Source organism: Mixophyes fleayi, chromosome 1 (genome assembly GCF_038048845.1).
Source record: "Mixophyes fleayi isolate aMixFle1 chromosome 1, aMixFle1.hap1, whole genome shotgun sequence".
NCBI classification, from domain to species: Eukaryota; Metazoa; Chordata; class Amphibia; order Anura; family Limnodynastidae; genus Mixophyes; species Mixophyes fleayi.
In genome coordinates, this window is record NC_134402.1 from 134,777,386 (window position 1) to 134,797,848 (window position 20,463).

The 20,463-nt window shown below is 42.4% G+C and overlaps 1 long non-coding RNA gene across 2 annotated transcripts in view; it reads right to left on the minus strand.

The window, feature by feature from the left end:
* The window catches only part of LOC142106008 (uncharacterized), a 180,790-nt gene that overhangs the window by 132,962 nt on the left and 27,365 nt on the right, over positions 1 to 20,463 (minus strand). The window contains exon 3 of one of the 2 annotated variants that reach the window (XR_012679729.1): positions 13,952 to 14,329. The exons of the other annotated variant lie outside the window; for it this stretch is intronic. This is a non-coding gene — a long non-coding RNA (uncharacterized LOC142106008). Of the gene's footprint in view, positions 1 to 13,951; positions 14,330 to 20,463 lie in introns of those variants that run through there. 2 annotated transcript variants of the gene reach the window in all.

Sequence of the window (20,463 nt, forward strand, 5' to 3'; positions counted from 1 at the left end):
TCTTGGTGACCTCCCCTCATGCAAACATTATCTGAGTTTAATTAGATTGCCTTGCTTTTCTAATCATTAGCAAAATGAACCGTGTTTGAGTTTTGCATTATTTACAACACAAATAAATGTGCTGCTGTGTTGCTGTTGAGGAATCCTATTAAGCATCATTTAAAGGGATTAAAGTTTAGAAATATTTTCTCTACACTCTTTCTTAAAAAACCCACCAGATGTTTATTGCACTATATGTAACTTAACAGATGGGTGTAGGTGTACTTGAGAGCTTCCCTTGAAATTTATAGTTTTATGTGGCAGATATTTTCTGTTCACACTTAATCTAGAGGAAGTATTTTTAGGAGTTGGTTGCAAAGAGACAGATTTATTGGGGACTATAAGGACACTGTCTTTGCTGACAAATGTTGTGACTGGGAATCTCTTTTTTTGTCTATATGATTTTAAAAAATGTATGTGCCTGGAGACATAAGGAGATTTTCTGATGATGGATTGAAAAGTTTAAGTGCATAAAATGACCAACAATGTCTTATTCCAAAAGATTTAACATGCGGTAAAAGCATAAAGAAACTTTATGGATCAATATATAAGTAGTCAAATATGGGTGAAATAATACCAACATGCACAGGAAATAGCATTAATATGAGCAGTATCAGACTGGCCCACCAGGGTACCAGGGAAATCTGCAATATGCCCTTCTGCCTGTGCCCAATCAAACCCTCCCGCCCCCGGCTCACTCTCTAAAGGACTAAGGACTGCTGCTCCTGCTGCACATGCACACACATACCCCGCTGCTATGGGAGTGTTGGATGGTGGGGTGGAGTGGGCTCCCCTCCTGGCACAGTGGTGTACCCACCATGGGTCCTATCATTTAGTGGCTTTCCCCACAGCTGTAGTATACTGGTCCAAGCCATCCATTTGGGCAGGGCCAGATTAAGGGCCACATGGGCATGGGGCTGAAAATTATAAAGGGCTGATTGTGAGAAGCGCCTTCCCACCGGAAGTGTGGCCAGTGATGTGTGGGTGTGGCCAGCTTTGTGTTGGCATGGCCAGAACCATGGAGGGTATAGCTTGCACTTCCCTCCAACCACCTACATATCCCTCCTATCTCAGTGTTCTCCCCAGCACCTATTTCCTTGGTGCTCCACCCAGCTGTTTTTACTTGCCATCTGGCTCTTGATGCCCAGAAGAGTCCTATAATAATGGAATAAACCATTGTTTCTCCTATTAGAATAGGCACTATGTGAGCACTACAGCCAGCAGTGTGTGTTAGACCACTGACCACCAGTTCTGACAGGTGTGGGCAATAATCTCCAACATTTTTCAATATTATTGCAAAGTATTACAACTGCCCCCACCCAGCTACTTCCTAATGCCACCTAGCTGGCAAAATTTTCTGGGGAGCACACTGCATCTTCCTTTATAAAGAGTGCACCACTAACTGGTTCACACAGCATGTATGTAAAGTGAAGAGTGGAAATCAGTCCCAGCTTTCCCTCATGCCGGGACAAGCTCCTGGCTGATCAGGATAGTCCCCTAAAATCAGGACTATCCTGATGGAATTGGGACAGTTGAGAGGTAAAGGTATGTTATTGTATTATCCATTAATCATCAGCATCAGCAGCTATTTATAGAGCACCACTAATTTTGCAGTGAACTCACTCACATCAGTCCCTGCCCCACTGGAGCTTACAGTCTAAATTCCCTAACACACACACACACACGTTCATTTAGTAGCAGCCAATTAACCTACCAGTATATTTTTGGAGTGTGGATAGAAATCCACGCAAACACAGGGAGAACATACAAACTCATCACAGATAAAGCCATGGTGGGGAATCAAACTCATGACCCAAGTGATGTGAGGCAGAAGTGCTAACCACTAAGCCGCTGTTTATAACGTGCCTTAATAGAATCATACATGAAAAATGCTATTCAGATTTTCAACACTGAACAAAGTACAGGGTGCTGAAAACGTAAGAAAAATGTCTATTGTATGTATCTATATTGATCCTAATATTGTCACGCGCCGGGCGTACAGCTTCCATAACCGAAGCCTGGCACACTTACCTGCTCCCCGCTGACCGCAGCGCTCTGTCCCGGCCGTCCACAATCTTCTCTTTCGGTCTGCGCATGCGCAGACCCAATCTCCTTATTTCCTCTGCTGCTTCCTCATTGGCTGGCTAATTTGGCTCCAAACTTTAAAAGGCACTTCCTGCAGCTACTCAGTGCCTGTTCTTTTAGTTACCTTCCTTGGTTCTAGACGTGGCTCCCGTATCTCCTGCTGGAATTCTGATCTCCTGGGATTCTTCAGATGTCCACAGACTATTACTTCTCCTGTGAACACTCCACCATTCCAGTGGTAACCTGCTGTCCACAGGCTATTACTTCTCTTGTGAACACCCCACCATTCCAGTAGTAACCTACTGTCCGCAGACTATTACTTCTCCAGTGAACACTCCACTATTCCAGTGGTAACCTGCCGTCCACGGACTATTACACCTCCTGTGTATTTTCCACCATCCCAGTGTTGAACCTACTGTTCTAAGATGGATTCATCTCTGTGAATTCCCCTATAGCTCTCACTGATACTCCCAGTAAGGGTTGCGACCTGCGGTGCAGATGCAGCTAAGACTAAACCACCTTGCGGCGGGCCGTGGTGAACACCATCTGCCTGTTAGATTCCATGTCTTGCTGGAATTAGTGCTAAATTGGGCAGATCAAGGACCCAAACCTACAAAACCATGACATATTCTTTTATTATCCTTTATTAGGTATACCTGAACTCCTACTAATTAATGGAGATATTTAATAAGCCAATCTTGTAGCAGAAACTCATTACATAGAAGCACACAGACATGGTCAAAAACTGCAATTTTTGCTCAGACCAAACACTAGAATAGAGAAGAAATGCAATCTAAGTGACTTTTACTGTGGAATGATTGTTGGTGCCATACGGGTTGCTTCAGTACCTCAAAAGCTGTTGATCTCTTGGGATGTTTACATACAATAGTCTCTAGAGTGTATAGAGAACAGTGCTCAAAACCGAAACCTAATACATCCTGTGAGCGGCAGTTCTGTGGATGGAAACGCCTTGTTAATGAGAGACGTTAGAAGAGAATGGCCATCCTGGTTCCAGCTAACAGGAAGGCGACAGTAACTCAATTAACCATGGGTGGTATGCAGAAGAGCATCTCTGAATGCACAGCACAGCCATCCTTGAAGTGGATGTGCTACAGCAGCAGAAGACCACACAGCACCCTTGCGACCACCACACAGGGGCGGATTGGGAGCGTAAAGTGGCCCTGGAAAAAAATCTGGAAGTGGCCTCATGTGGGCAGGGCCAAATCAAGTGTAGGCAGGGCAAACACAAAAAGAGACGGGATTAATACAAAGTTGATTATGCCATTAGAGGGCTGAATATTGCTAGACTGCCCACTACATACCACCGTTGTCCCAACATCAATTAATAGCCCCCAAACCATCCCATCTTAAATAGTCCCCGCTATTAAATTAAATTGCCCCACCATCAATACACAAACAAAATAGTACCCATTAAATAGCCACCACCTACATCACACCCATATTACAATGCCACAAGACCCTTTTGCCAACACAAACACTACATTTCCACAAGTCCCCTTGGCCAACGCACTCAGTGCCATCAACCTCCCCTTGCTGCCTACACACACACACACACACACACACACACACACACACAGTGCCATCAGCCCCCCCTTGCTGTCTACACACACACAGTGCCATCAGCCCCCCCTGCTGCCTTCATACACACAGTGCCATCAGCCCATCCCCCTCCACTCACACACACACACACTGGAATCAGCCCCCCTGCCGCTCACACACACACACACACTAGAATCAGCTCCACTCGCTCGCACACTGGAGTCATCCCCCCCTCCACGAGCGCGCACACACACACTCACAGGAATCGCTGCCCCCCGCCTTCACACACACAAACACTCACAGGAGTCGGCCCCCCCTCCGCGCTCCCACACACATACACACAGACCCTGTCATAAGCCCGCCGCACTCACTTACCTTTTAGCCGCTTCCAGCTGCGCTTCTCTGCTCACATGGGACGGCACCTGTCACATGGTGCGCGTCCCATGTGATATCCACTTCTTCTGTGATAGGCCACTCAAAGGGGGGGAGGGACAGGCCACAGGAGATCCGCGGCCTCGTTCAAAATAAAGAAGAAAAACAATTCAAATGTAAAAAAAAACTGGCAGGCGGCCTCAGGTCATCGGCCTACCGGTAAAGTTCCCGGTAAGGCCTATGACCAATCTGCCCCTGCCACCACACAATACAAAGCACCCTTGGGACCACCACACAATACATAGCACCCTTGTGACCACCATACGACACATAACACCTTTGTCACTGCCACACAATACAGAGGGCAACCTTTTCACCACCACAGAATACAGAGGCCACCCATGAGACAGACAGCCAATACAGAGAGCAAAATATGATTTTTACTGATACAACAAACTCTGCGGTTAATGTGTGAGAACGTGATTATCAGCTGTTGGCTATTTTTATACCTCCTACTACCTCAAATGGCCAAAGGGGAATGTAGAAAATTTGTTATATATAACTGTTCTCTCTTCAAGTGCTCATACATCTGAGCAGACTTCAAAATACAAATAGTCAAACACAGTTAACCGTCAGTGGCACCAGGGTATAATCTCCATTGAAAAAGTTGGTAATTTTGCTGTAAGAACAGGAACTGATCCCTATGCTCTAACACATAGGCCAATCACACATGCATATTATATTTATACATATCCCTTGATGGGCCTGTTTTCATATATCTCTGTTGTTACATATTCAATGTTGGGTCTGTTGTCACACATCCACCGTTGTCAAGTATCCCTGATTGTCACATGACCTCTGATGTTACATATCCCCTATTGTCACATATCTCTTGATGTCACATATCCCCTGATGTTAAAAATAAATTGTTCCTACCTGTTGTGTTGAGCACCGCTGACCACCGCCTGAGACTGGGTGGAAGTTGGTACAGCTTGAGTCACACATGGCCTCTGTAGGCGCAGCTCCACCTCACTCAGCAACAGGCAGCCTCGCGATTGGCTGCCTGGCAGCAACAGAGACACCAGAAGAATCAACAGGTACTTAAAGCAGCAATTACAGGTAGGAGTAAGCAGTCTATCAACTAACCCGATTCTGTCCTGACAGACCCAATTTTGGTGAACTGTCCCACATAGTCAGGACTTTATCCTGGCTGCAAACTACCCCTACTAGCACATTTTACCCTGATGGGGAGTACAGTCAATTAGGGGTCAGAGTACAACTCCATGATGTAGGTGTTCTGTGCAGAGTGGCCATGACACTATCAGTGGGAGTCACTGACGCTCTGCACAGAGTGTCTTGCTACATGAACCGGTAGAGGTGGGATCAGTATATACATATATATATATATATATATATATATATATATATATATATATATATTGTCGAAGTCGTGTAATTGGGTGAACAAAAATATATTGGTTAATATTGTTTTACTGTGCGATCGCGATCAGTATGCCACACTACACGGGGCATTGCGCGATCACGCGGTAAAATACACACGCACACTCTCACACTCTATTATTTAGTTATTTATATAATTCATATTTATATTGGTTCCATTCCACAGTGATTTATGAGCAGATAGTATTTAGTTTATTATTAGTTTACATATTATGATTATATGTACACTTTAGTGTTATTTGAGGTTTAGGTTGCAGGAACTGTGTCATGTTTGGTGTCATTTAATCCCCTATTCATCAACAGTTGTCCGATTAATTCGCCGAAGAGGTCGCACATTGCATACTCTAGTTATTGATGTTAGGGAATAAATGATCAGAGTGATACCAACTGTAAAATGCTAATAGACTAGTTGAAACTGGAGTCTTGGCGGGAAAGTCAGAGCACAACCCTTGGAGAGATGACCCCCACCTTTGGATATTTTGGTTTGAACTGGCCTATGACCTGCAGCACTCCGGACCTTCCTGATACCTGGACCAATAGAAGCAAGCCACATCATCTGCATTGCTTTCTCTGTAACACTGAGTTTATATAATATAGCTGTGCTGGCACTGGCTTCAGTCATTCTCTGATCACAGTATTCTGGAGTGAAGTACTGTACGCTGGTACCAATGGGAGCGCAGCTAGCGCAAGCGAGCGCAGCGGTATGTATGTATCTTTTGGTATTGGCTGTACTGTATTATAATTATGTATTGAACTGTTAAATTTTGCATCTGCTAAAATAAATTACTTTGTGCTTTGGAAACACAAATCGCTTATGCAATGATTATTTGAAAACTATAGAATTACTCTAATAATATATATATATATTTATCAGCTGTGGTGATACTACATGTACCAGCATGCCATATCAGTGACTTATTGCAATATATGCGAGTCAAAAGACATTTGCACTGCAATATATTTTTAGAAATGTATATATATATATATATATATATATATATATATATATATATATATGTGTACATTAGCATTGTGGTTTTCTTTTGTTCTTCAATTTTTTTATTTTTTTACACTAACATTACACACTTTATGGTATTGAATTTTTTTTATTACTATTTTTTGTATCACAGAACCTTAAAATATTAACATGGGACAAGTATTGGTATTTTAAGTATGTTTGGTCTATAATGTGTAATTTCAAAGGGGACCCACAAAGCTACACTGCATAAGGTAATATTTTATTCCCCCCTCCATCTTTCTCACGTATAGCATATCATTGTACAGCATCTCTTCAGGTCATGTGTCAGCATCTTTGGAATTTCAGATGCTGAGTTTATCCGTTGCTATCGCCTTCCACCCCATGTCATCATGGGCATCCTACTTATAGTGCAGAGTGACCTAGAACCTCTGAGCAACATTCCTACGGCAATACTAACATGGCAACATTCCAGACTACAGTGGATATGCTTGCCCCAGCCCAACTTTAGCTGTATGCTGAGGGTGGTGCTGTAGGCTTTCCTGTTGCGCATTCATCAATTTATCCATCTGCCACTCGGTGATGAGTCCCTTGTAAAGTAAATAAGGCATCTATTTTTTCCATTAGAAAGCATTAGCCCTAGATCAATGTCCAGGCTATATGTGATGCATCTCTCCCGATTTGATGCCCGGTTGTTAAATAGCTTGGGAGTGTACACAACTTCTTTGCATTCAGGCAACAGGCCTGTGCCACAGATTAGCCCAGAGGCAAGGAGGAGGTGGCAAGGCCACTTAGATATACGTGGTTATTAGGTACTTTTGTTATTGACTTAATTGTTTATTATTAGGCCTTTTTATCCCTAAATAGATTTGTATACATTGGACTAATAAAAGATTGGTTTAGCACTTTAGCCAAATTTTAACACTCTTTGCATTTTGGCATAGTTAGAAAAAAAGTGTGGAATACTGTTGGATTAGAATAACTCTATATAGTGTCAAAATGTCTTTCTCATTGGCTTTAACAATCCAATTTTACAACTACACACAAAGCAAGAGGTTGCATACAATTCTGCGCATACCTCAACCAGATCGGTCATAGAGCGGACTTTTGGGTTTATGAAAGTCAGATTCCGTTGCCTTGACCGGACTAGTGGAGTCCTTATGTATGCGTCTGATATAGTTTGCGGCATCATTGGTCTGTCTGTGATATTTCCCAATATTACCATCCAGAGTGGTGTTCCATGGGTGGAAGAGACCGAGGTTGCTGGCCAGGAGGAAGATGACGTTGATCCTAGTTCTCCAGATTCATAAGATTATTCAACCTTCGAGACATATGTGATTTCATCTTATTTTATATGTAGCTTTTGTGCTGACTTTAAATTGAATGATTACCAAAAATGTTTAAAAAAACAGGAAACCATTTGAAATCAAAACAGTGCATTTAGTGGTGACAAACAAACAAATTAGTGACAATTACAAACACAACTAAACCACACAAATCTCATTTGGTCTTGTGCTGTCGCTTTCCCCCTGCCATCAGGGCCTGATCAACCACTAGGCTGACCAGGCTGCAGCCTGGGGCGCTGGGTCCCGGGGGGCGCTGCACTGTGGGTATTTTTTTTATTTATTTTTTTTAAATTTTTTTTTTTTTTTTTTTTTTTCCTTCATTCATTTTTTTTTTCGGGGTGGGGGAGGCGGGGGGTCGCCGCGGGGGGGGGGGGGTCGCTGCGGGGGGGTGGAGGGTTCGACGATCAAAAGCATTGGTGGTCAGTGGTTAGCAACACACAGCCAATCGCCAGGCTGCCTGTTGCTGTGCAGCAGACAGGAAGCAGGACGTCTTCACTTCCTATCTGCTGATCTGAGGAGAGGAGCGACGCTGGCACAACTACAGGTAAGTGAAGGGGGAACTGCCCTGCATATCTATAGGGAGGGGGGGGGGAACTGCCCTGCATATCTATAGGGAGGGGGGGGGGGACTGCCCTGCATATCTATAGGGAGGGGGGGGGACTGCCCTGCATATCTATAGGGAGGGGGGGGGGGACTGCCCTGCATATCTATAGGGAGGGGGGGGGGAACTGCCCTGCATATCTATAGGGAGGGGGGGGGAACTGCCCTGCATATCTATAGGGAGGGGGGGAACTGCCCTGGATATCTATAGGGAGGGGGGGGACTACCCTGCATATCTATAGGAAGGGAGAGGGGGGACTGTCATGCATATGTATAGGGAGGGAGAGGGGGACTGTCATACAAATCTATAGGGTGGGAGGGGGGGGCTGCCATGAAAATCTATAGGGAGGTAGAGAGGTTGATATGTATGAAGGAGGGCAGAGGAGGGGAGCTGATATATGTGACTGGGGGAGTTTTGATGTGACGGGGGGGGGATAGCTAGCTAGCAGAGTGGAGGTAAGGAAAATAGCTGCAAGGGGGATGGATGCAGGGTGGGAGGTAAAGAAAATGGCTGCAGCAGGGGTTAAGGAAAATGGCTGTGGGGGGGGGGGGTTGTGGTTAAGGAAAATGGCTGCAGGGGGTATTTAAAAAATAGAGCAGCTTTGGGGGCAGAATCTCATGATTGTGTGGTGGTCACATGGGTGGTCTCAGCAATCACTAGAATACTAAATATTAGTGAGATGGGGCTGGTAGAGGTTTGTATTTGATTGACAACAAATATTCAGATATTGCTTATATATGCCTGTCCAATGGGGTACTTTTAGCTGGCCATAATGGAGTGTTTTGTTTTAACTAAAGGGCCTAATCATTCAGGGTTTGCATTATAATACATTTTTGCATTTTCAAAAAAGGACGCCAACTTTCCAGAAGCCAGCGAGAGGATAACAAAGTTGCAAGAGAGAAGAGCAAGAACAGGTAAGAGACAATGGCACAATCTGTCTAAATTTGAATGCTGGAGAATACACCTGAACATTCATATTCAGGAGTGTTCCTATACACCTATATATTCAGAGGAGGGGGGGGGGGGGGGGGCGCTGCGGCCGTATTAGCCTAGGGCGGCCAGAACCCTTAATCAGGCCCTGCCTGCCATAATATTCCCTGTGCTGCTTGGGCCTCAGATTTCATCTGTAGTTGCCCTGGACAAGGCAAAGATTACTATCTTACAGGTGTCTGACTTAATGGGCCTAATAAGTGTTTGCTCTTACGTAAAACAAATCCTCCACAATTTATCTGCATGTGCCTCCAAAATTCAGTCCTCTGACTAGTACTGTGTTCACATTAAGATGAATCTTTAATAGAATATCAATGAAAGTAGCACCTCTGAACTCTGCAGAGCTATAAAAATGTGGGACAAATTTGCACATATAGAGCAAAGATATGTTTCTAACGTAATAATGTTGTGATGTTAAAATGTAGTACTTTGATTCTAAATTTTTTTCAGTTGCAGAAGGAATACTTCCCCCATTATTGTGCATAAGATTAAAAAAAATCTATTACAAAATATTTAGAAATTATAACATTTTTTAAGTTTGTGTTTCACTTGCTAATGTTATTTATTTTGATATAAAATGTTTTTTTGTAGCTTAAAAAAAACCTTTGTATGTGTGTTTTATTTTTTCTAAGCAAATATTTAATAATGAGACATATTAGATAGTAAAATATGTTATAAAGGGGTTATTGTTATCATGGAATAGTGCAGGTTGATGAGGTAGTGCAATGAAAGGGCTAATATGATGTAATTGTCATGAAACATCAGTGTTTAGGAGTAATAAGGTGAGTGAGGGTAATTAAAGAAATGCACGCATGTATGTTCAGATGTTAATTAGGAGTAAATGATGGAAACAGGTGTAAATGCTCCAAAATCAAGTAGAGGATCAAATAAAAATGCAATGACACTTGCGTTCAAAAATCCAACATAAAACTGACTTGCATTAATATATTTCCCATAGCTGCACACTGTGATTTTCATACCCAAAATACGTATTTTGATTGAGAATTATCTTTGAAGGTCAGAAATACATTATAGGTGTATGGTATCCTACTTATCCAACAAATCTAGCACAGTTGCTGTACCCCCCCCCCCCCCCCTATTACTCTATAGACAACTAATTGCATACTTTTTTTAAAATAGGTCTCAAATTTATTTTAAAATGCTTTCAAAAGTTGGAAAGATAAACATTGTTTTGACAAATAAGTTTACACCTTTAGTAATACCCGCTCCATGTTCTAAGCTCTGATAAAAATTATTATCATTAAAAGGGCTAAGAGCTAACCATCCTCACCATTTCCATGTACAGATTACATAAGATTGAGTTTAACATCCACAATTAAGTGCAAAGCAAAGTTAAACTCATAAGTAACTCTATTAATTGTAAGCATTTTGTGGTAATTTACTAACATGTATGCAAGCGTGCAGTATCCTATAGTACAAATCAGCATTTAATCTAGTCTAGTGCATGTTAGTCTAATAAAGGGCAATCTTACTTGAATATATTTTATTTTAAAAAAATACTAACATTAATTTTACTGACACATTATATGTGATAGCACAATGTTCCTAGGACTGTAAGTAGAAGCATTTACATTAATAGGCAGCTTTGGTATATACCTAATGAGTCAAAAATTCTGAATCTCAATGGTGTTCTTTTTTTAATTGATTTTCAGTATGACAAGAAGCTTAATTTGTGGCATGGACATTAAACTAATGCCTATTTACTTCACTTTACCTCTCAAACCTGATCTCTTCCTACTCTGTAGACTAAATCAAATGAAAAGACAATAAGGTCTTAAGCATCAGCAGACTTTTTACACCAGGACCCCAAAATGATATGAAGTGTATTTATATGGGGCATGCCACGAGAACCTGTGCTTGCCTGCCCTCGATCCTCCTCTCCAGGCCAAGAGGGCTCTAAATGCAAATGACACAGAACCAACAATCCAGCAGCATTACACTGCACATTTATACACCATCAGCCTGGTCACTGATCAGATCAGGAGGTGGGACCAACAGACTTGTACATCAGGGCCTTTGTTGTGGGGACCATGGACCCCAACACTGCAGGGTAGAGGATCCTCATAGCGGAACCCCCGGAATTCAGATGAATAACTTTTCAAAATTTCCACTATAAAGGTGGAATTAGCCTTTAGCCATCTGGGTGAGCAAACAATACCACATCTGGAAAGGTAACATGTATGTGTCAAATGTGAATAGGATTCTGAATGTATTACTGGGATGTATACTCCAGCTGAAAGCATATTTAAAATAGGGAATCAATTAAATAGATACCAACCATAGTAAGCGAATGTGGCTATGGAAAACATAAAATAGATAAAAAATATGATTTTCATGATATTTTCATTTGGAATGAATAGTATTGAAATTCTCCCCCTAGACTATATGGTTATTTGAGCAGGTTATATACCACTATGTAAGGCAAATTATATAGGGGTGGTTACAGATGTCTGGAATCTCAACATTGACCCAAGGAAAACTGTTTTGCATATTAAAAGTAAAGCACAACTGTGGCAAGACCATATGTGTCCAGCAGATGGTGATGTAGAGCTTGACCTAAAACTATGTTCTTTCCAACCCTCTATCTCATTTTAATATTCTCCCTTTTACGCTGCTCCTCAGAACTAGACATAGCGATGTGCCTACTCCTTCTCTGCAAAGAACAATTTCACTCCACCTTCCTTATTCCATTGGCTAGTGCAAACGTCTGCTTCTCCAAAGATGCCCCTCTATATTATTCCATAAACATATGCAATTTGGTAGAAAGCTAGGCAAACCAGAGCAAATTGAATCACATGATATCACCATAGAGGACTTTGCCCATTGCTTGATTATTTTGCTTATCCTAAAAGACCTCCATGGTATTTACATCAGCTGCTATGGCTATATCCATGGACGGGCTGGCTGTGGGTCAGGGACATTGCTGGGGCTTTGTGAGTCATGAGCAAAATTCCACTGAGAAATACCATAGTAACGGTAATAATGTGTGGGCTGCGTTGTTCTAAAGAACAACGCGGCTTATTGACTCTACCCCTATATATTGGAACGGGATTTCTATTGCTCATCAAGCTTATTTTGTAATGTTAATTTAGACTAGTGTTATCAAAATTATGTTCCAAAATAATAAATAAATACTTTTTTAAACATAGTTCTTGTGACATGGGTCTTTTTTAATATAGTGAGAGACCTTAACATATCAGACTTGCAAATTCAAAGCATATTTACTTCATAGCTTCTCACGTGGATGGACTCTGTTCCCTTGCACTGCTCCGCAGAAGCAGACAGGCCAGAATACAACCTGCAAGGCAGATGGACCATCAATCAATAGCAACTTGCTATTGTCAGTGCCAATGGCTCTTCAGTATTGTGGAACTACAAAACACTACAAAGCACTCCATTCCCCACCAAACAGTAAGCTGTAACTTGTCCAAAATAGTTATAGAGCCATTGGTCACTCTGGCATACAGCAAGCCGCATAATACATTTTAAAGTGGAGCTTTCATCACAGATGGGCCACTGGTCATGCACTATGGGCCAGTCCTGTGTGCTCGCTGCCAGACTAACATTTGCCCTGGCTAGATTTAACAACTTGCCTGTACAAGTTATATCTGCTATTTGTACAAGTTTGTATGTCAGATTAAATTATATATCTGAAGAATGTGTGAAAGTGGTAGTTTAAGTTCTACTAAAAACATTATAAATATATGATGTAAAAATGTATCCTAATCTAAAGGAAAGGTAAGCAACCTATGACTCTGTTGTGGGAATTCTAGCAAGCCAAATCAGCCTAGGATATTTCAAATTGTATCCATTGTGACAGTGAATTCAAGCAAATTGATGTGAATGAATCATTTTGAAATAATAATTTCATTTGCAACAATATTAGGTGTGGTTTTTTTAACATAAATCACTGGCTGGCTATAACAAGTTTCCCTTGGTTTGTTTCTTTAGGATGGTATTAAGGACAACCATGGCAACAACAGTCATGCTCTAGACTTTCCCCCTACTTGTCCCATCCTCTGCCGTCACATGATATGCTGATAGCTATGAGCCTGTGTCTGTGTAGCAGACTGTCTATGCCTGTAAGCCATACTTTGTAACATCCAGAGAGATTTTGAAAAGGAGATATTGATTTGTAGAAGGACAGCTAAAAAAAACGTCTGTCAGATGCATACTTAAAATGTACTTAACTTGCTGTTTAAAACACATCCATGTGGAATTGCTGCTTTAAAATTTATAATTAATAATAATTCTATTTATATAGTGCTTTTCTCCCAATTGGACTCAAATCGCTTATTATATCTTTTAATGCAATAAAAGCTCATTATCCAGCAAGAATAGTTCCCTAATAGCTCAGCTCTTCCCTTTAGAAGTAGCAACATTTTGCATCCCCGCAATTGTAGCTATGTTCAAGCCTTAAGTCACATGCTTATCGAAACATGGACAATAAAAATCTGTACATGATGGAACAAAATAATAAAAAAAAACTGCTTATGTGCTGTGGGTCTCAATTTTGTGGTATATAATTGCTGTGTACATTCTATGACTATACATTAGTTTTATTATAGAAATAAAAGCAAGATGACATTGGATATGTAAATCATATTGCTATGAATGAATAGGCTGAATCGTCTTATTTCTGTTCCTTGTCTTTAGTAAAATCCTAGTGAAGCCGCTGACTTGGTGGTCTTGGTGGTAATCCCGCAATCATCCTTGTACACCTATTTACTAAGAAGAGAGCAGCAACACATCAGGTCTCTCTCTTGCAGCATATCAGTTACACTGTTATTTCTTGACTACAGTGGTGAAGTGAACTGTGGTCCCAATTCCCTTCTGTTTGTGTTACTGAGGAAAAGAATCCATTATGAGAGCTTTAATCTGAGGAAATAAGCAGTATGAAGAATCAGCGCAGGCCCAAAGCATTCTATTTAGCAAGGACAACAGTGGCATCTAGTGGAGAGCTCTTTTAGTGCACGTTAAACAATAATCTAACAGAGCACTACAAAAATTGCTGAAAACAAACTCAGCTTCCATGATACCTGGGGCAGGGAACAAAGCTGGAAGAGCCTAGTTTATTTACTTTATTGGATATTTGATCCAGCATTACCCAGTTACCTATATTTGCAAAAGCATATTTAACTCTTTTATGTAATGTCCAGATTTCAGATCCACATATATTACAAATAAACTAGGGGTGTGCACCGGCCACTTTTGGTGTTTTGGGTTTTGGGTTCTGATTAGCTTGAGGTTTTGGGTTCTGATTTGTTTTGCCAAAACACCCGACGAAAGGTTTTGGTTCTGATTTTGGGTTTTGGGTTCTGATTTTTTTTAAAAAAGCATAAAAAGTGCTAAAATCCATATTTTTTTCACTCCTACACTATTATTAACCTCAATAACATTCATTTCCACTAATTTCCAGTCTATTCTGAACACCTTACACCTCACAATATTGTTTTTAGTCAAAAAGGTTGCACCGAGGTAGCTGGATGTCTAAGCTAAGTGACACAAGTGGGCGGCACAAACACGTGGCCCATCGTAGGTGGCTGTGTAGGCTTGAATGGCCTTTTGCTGCTCCTCCATCCTCTGCAGCATATAGAGGGTGGAGTTCAAGCGCGTTACTACCTCTTGTTTTAGTTGATGGCAGGGCAGGTTCATGCTTTTTTGATGTAGCAGGAACAGTGAACGTACTTTAATATCTGATACTAATATTTCTGCACTGCAGGAACGGTGAACGTACTTTAATATCTGATACTAATATTTCTGCACTGCAGGAACAGTGAACGCACTTTAATATCTGATACTAATATTTCTGCACTGCAGGAACAGTGAACGTACTTTAATATCTGATACTAATCTTTCTGCACTGCAGGAACAGTGAACGTAGTTTAATATCTGATACTAATATTTCTGCACTGCAGGAACAGTGAACGTAGTTTAATATCTGATACTAATATTTCTGGACTGCCTATTGAAGTGGAATCTCGACGGGATTTGGTACCGGGAACACAACACCTACATCAACCGTCTAAATTCCACTGCACAGATGGCGGACACCGGATGCACGTCTAACACCAACATAGCTGTTACGGCCGCAGTTATCCGCTTTGCCATAGGATGACTATATAGGAGTGGTACTGCAGGGGCAGACAGGATGACAGTTTGAAACACTAGGCCCCAAAGAGCACATAATGCCAAAAAAAAAGTTGCAAGATGGAATTGTCCTTGGGCCCTCCCACCCACCCTGATGTTGTTAAAATAGGACATGCGCACTTTAACAAACCAATCATTTCAGCGAAAGGGCCTACCAAACAGTGGCTGAAATGATTGGTTTGTTTGGACCCCCCCAAAACGAGCTGGCAAAGAAAAAAAAGAGGTGCAAGATGGAATTGTCCTTGGGCCCTCCCACCCACCCTTATGTTGTTTAGATAGGACATGCGCACTTTAACAAACCAATCATTTCAGCGACAGGGCCTACAAAACTGTGGCTGAAATGATTGGTTTGTTTGGGCCCCCACACAAAAAAAGCTATTCATCTCTCCCTGTACAAACTAAACTGGCTCTACTGAGGCAAGATGTCGTCCTCATCCTCTGATTCCTCGCCCCCTACAGTGTGTACTTCCTCATCCTCACACATTATCAATTCGTCCTCGCTGGACTCCACAGCCACAGGTCCCTCTGTAGTCTCTGGAGGTCAGTGCTGTTCTTGATTGAGGAATTGATAATTCATTTTAATGAACATCATTTTTTCAACGTTTTGCGGAAGCAACCTCCTTCGCCGCTCACTGACCAGGTTCCACGCTGCACTAAAAACTCTTTCCGAGTACACACTGGAGGGGGGACAACTCAGGTAAAATATAACCAGTTTGTACAGGGGCTTCCAAACTGCCTTTTTTTCCTGCCAGTAAAAATAAGGACTGTCTGACATGTCTACTTGGATGGTGTCAGCAAAGTAATCCTCCACCATTTTTTCAATTGTGACAGCATCCAATGCAACGACAGTAGACATGTCTGCAATGGTTGGCAGGTCCTTCAGTCCAGACCAGATGTTCTCAGCATTCCCGCCAGCGGGTCTTTTAGGAAAACTGAGCTTTTTCCTCGCAGCCACAGGTGTTGAAGAAAATGAAGGAGGAGCTGTTGGCATGTCACAGTCCTCTTCAGAGGACAATCTCCTGAACAGCAGGTCTTTGCACCGCTGTAGACTTGTGTCCGCCGGAAACAGAGACACAACATACGCTTTAAACCGAGGATCCAGCACAGTGGCCAGAATGTATTCCTCTGACTTTAAAAGAGTGGCCACCCTCGGATCCTGGCAAAGCATACAAAGGGCTTCATCCACAAGAGCTACATGCTTTGTGGAATCGCAATGCTTTAACAACTCCTCCCTCACTTTCTCCAGCTGCTTCTGCAACAGCCTGATCAGGGGAATCACCTGACTCAAGCTGGCAGTGTCGGAACTGACTTCTCGTGTGGCAAGTTCAAACGGCTGGAGAACCGTGCACAACACGGAAATCATTCTCCACTGTGCTTGACTCAGGCGCATCCCCACTCCTTTGCCTATGTCGTAGGTGGCTGTGTAGGCTTGAGTGGCCTTTTGCTGCTCCTCCATCCTCTGCAGCATATAGAGGGTGGAGTTCCAGCGCATCACAACCTCTTGTTTGAGGTGATGGCAGGGCAGGTTCAGCCTTTTTTGATGTTGCTCGAGTCTGCGGTAGGCACTGGCAGAATGCAGAAAGTGTCCAGCAATTTTGCGGGCCACTGCATCTCCTGCACACCCCTGTCACTCTTCAGGTAATGCTGCACCACCAAATTAACGGTGTGGGCAAAACATGGGACGTGCTGGAAATTGCCCATATGTAATGCCCGCACAATGTTACTGGCATTGTCTGACACCACAAATCCCCAGGAGAGTCTAAGTGGGGTAAGCCACTGCGAGATTATTTCACACAGTTTCTCTAAGAGGTTGTCAGCGTTGTGCCTCTTATTAAAACCTGTGATACACAACGTTGCCTGCCTTGGAACGAGCAGCCGTTGTGGAGATGCTGCTACTGATGCAGCTGCTGCTGTTGCTGCGGAAGGCGATGCATCTACCCAGTGGGCTGTCACAGTCATATAGTCCTTCGTTTGCCCTGAACCAGTTGTCCACATGTCCGTGGTTAAGTGGACAGTGGGTACAACCGCATTTTTCAGAGCACTGAGGACACTTGTTCGTACTTCTCTGTACATCCCGGGTATCGCCTGCCTAGTGAAGTGGAATCTAGACGGGATTTGGTACCGGGGACACAATACCTCCATCAACCTTCTAAATCCCACTCCACTGATGGCGGACACCGGACGCACGTCTAACACCAACATAGCTGTTACAGCCGCAGTTATCCGCTTTGCAATAGGGTGACTACTGTCGTACTTTGTGCTCATGGCAAACGACTGTTGGACGGTCAACTGTTTGGTGAAAGACGTAGCGTTCCCACGACTTCCCCTCTGGGAAGATGACCGACAACCAGCAGCAACAGCAGCAGCGGCAGTAGTAGGCGTACCGCTGCAGGATTCCTCGGATGAATCCTGGATTGAAGAGGACTCAGTCATGCTGGTGACATGGCCTGCAGGACTATATCTGATGGAGATCGTGGAGGAAGTTGACGAGGAGGGTGTTGGTGGTGTGTATCCAACAGGACCAAGGGATTTAGGTGTCCCTGGACTGCTGACGGTCCTAGCCACAGGTCCTGAACTAAACACTGAATTATGAAGGTTCTTCAGGTGACGTATAAGGGAGGATGTCCCTAGGTGGCCAAGATGCTTACCCCTGCTTATTTGAGCTTTACATAAGCTACATATGGCCATACATTTGTTGTCCGGATTGGGATAAAAATAACTCCAGACCGAAGAGGTGGATTTTTTGGTCTTCTGACCAGGCATGACGATGGGCTTTTTCATCCCATGGACAACAACTGTTTCCCCCCCTGGTGCCTCATTTAAGATAACCACATCAGCATCCTCCTCGTCAAGTTCCTCCTCAGCGCCAGCTACATCAATATCCTCCTACCGGTGTACAACATTGACATCTTAATTAGCCAAATCTGTAACTGGACTGTGGGTGATCCTCCAGCATATGCAGAGGGCGTGCTGCAAATGGTGGAAGGAGCCACCTCTTCCCGTACAGTGATGGGAAGGTCAGGCTTCGCAACCACCAACACCCTTGGTCTCGCCTTGGGGATTTGTGATGCCATCTCTTTAGAAGGCAGAGTTGTTTGCTGTGTTGTTGATGACAGCTTAAGTCTCTTAAATGTTTTAGAGGGGTGGGGAGGAGGAGGGCTTAGATCCTTGGGTGAAGCTGAACCACTAGTCATAAACACGGGCCAGGGCCTAAGCCGTTCCTTCCACTCCGTGTCGTAAATGGCATATTGGCAAGTTTACGTTTCTCCTCAGATGATTTTAATTTTTCTTTTTTTACTAATTTTAGTGAACTTGGGCTTTTTGGATTTTACATGCCCTCTACTAGGAGATTGGGCATCGCCCTTGGCAGACGACGTTGATGGCATTTCATCGTCTATGTCATGACTAGTGGCAGCAGCTTCAGCATTTGGAGGAAGTGGGTCTTGATCTTTCCCTACTTTATCCTCCAAATTTTTGTACTCCATTATATGCAGCACAAGAGAGCATACCCCTAAACCACAAACACTTTGGGATTGCGGAAACAGTGAACGTAGTAATTTAGATTGCAGTACCTATTTTTTGGGACTGCAGAAACAGTGAACGTAGTAATATAGATTGCAGTACCTATTTTTTGGGACTGCAGAAACAGTGAACGTAGTAATATAGATTGCAGTACCTATTTTTTGGGACTGCAGAAACAGTGAACGTAGTAATATAGATTGCAGTACCTATTTTTTGGGACTGCAGAAACAGTGAACGTAGTAATATAGATTGTAGTACCTATTTTTTGGGACTGCAGAAACAGTGAACGTAGAAATATAGATTGCAGTACCTATTTTTTGGGACTGCAGAAACAGTGAACGTAGTAATATAGATTGCAGTACCTATTTTTGGAACTGCAGAAACAGTGAACCTAGTAATTTAGATTGCAGTACCTATTTTTTGGGACTGTAGAAACAGTGAACGTAGTCATTTAGATTGCAGTACCTATTATTTGGGACTGCAGAAACAGTGAACGTAGGTAAATTTAGCAGTACTAATATTTCTGGACTGCAAGAACAGTGAACGTATTTTAATTTAGCAGTACTAATATTTCTGGACTGCAAGAACAGTGAACGTAGGTAAATATAGCAGTACTAATATTTCTGGACTGCAAGAACAGTGAACGTAGGTAAATATAGCAGTACTAATATTTCTGGACTGCAAGAACAGTGAACGTAGGTAAATATAGCAGTACTAATATATCTGGACTACAAGAACAGTGAACGTAGGTAAATATAGCAGTACTAATATTTCTGGACTGCAAGAACAGTGAACGTAGGTAAATATAGCAGTACTAATATTTCTGGACTGCAAGAACAGTGAACGTAGGTAAATATAGCAGTACTAATATTTCTGGACTGCAAGAACAGTGAACGTAGGTAAATATAGCAGTACTAATATTTCTAGACTGCAAGAACAGTGAACGTAGGTAAATATAGCAGTACTAATATTTCTGGACTGCAAGAACAGTGAACGTAGGTAAATATAGCAGTACTAATATTTCTGGACTGCAAGAATAGTGAATGTAGGTAAATATAGCAGTACTAATATTTCTGGACTACAAGAACAGTGAACGTAGGTAAATATAGCAGTACTAATATTTCTGGACTGCAAGAACAGTGAACGTAGGTAAATATTGCAGTACTAATATTTCTGGACTGCAAGAACAGTGAACGTAGGTAAATATTGCAGTACTAATATTTCTGGACTGCAAGAACAGTGAACGTAGGTAAATATTGCAGTACTAATATTTCTGGACTGCAAGAACAGTGAACGTAGGTAAATATTGCAGTACTAATATTTCTGGACTGCAAGAACAG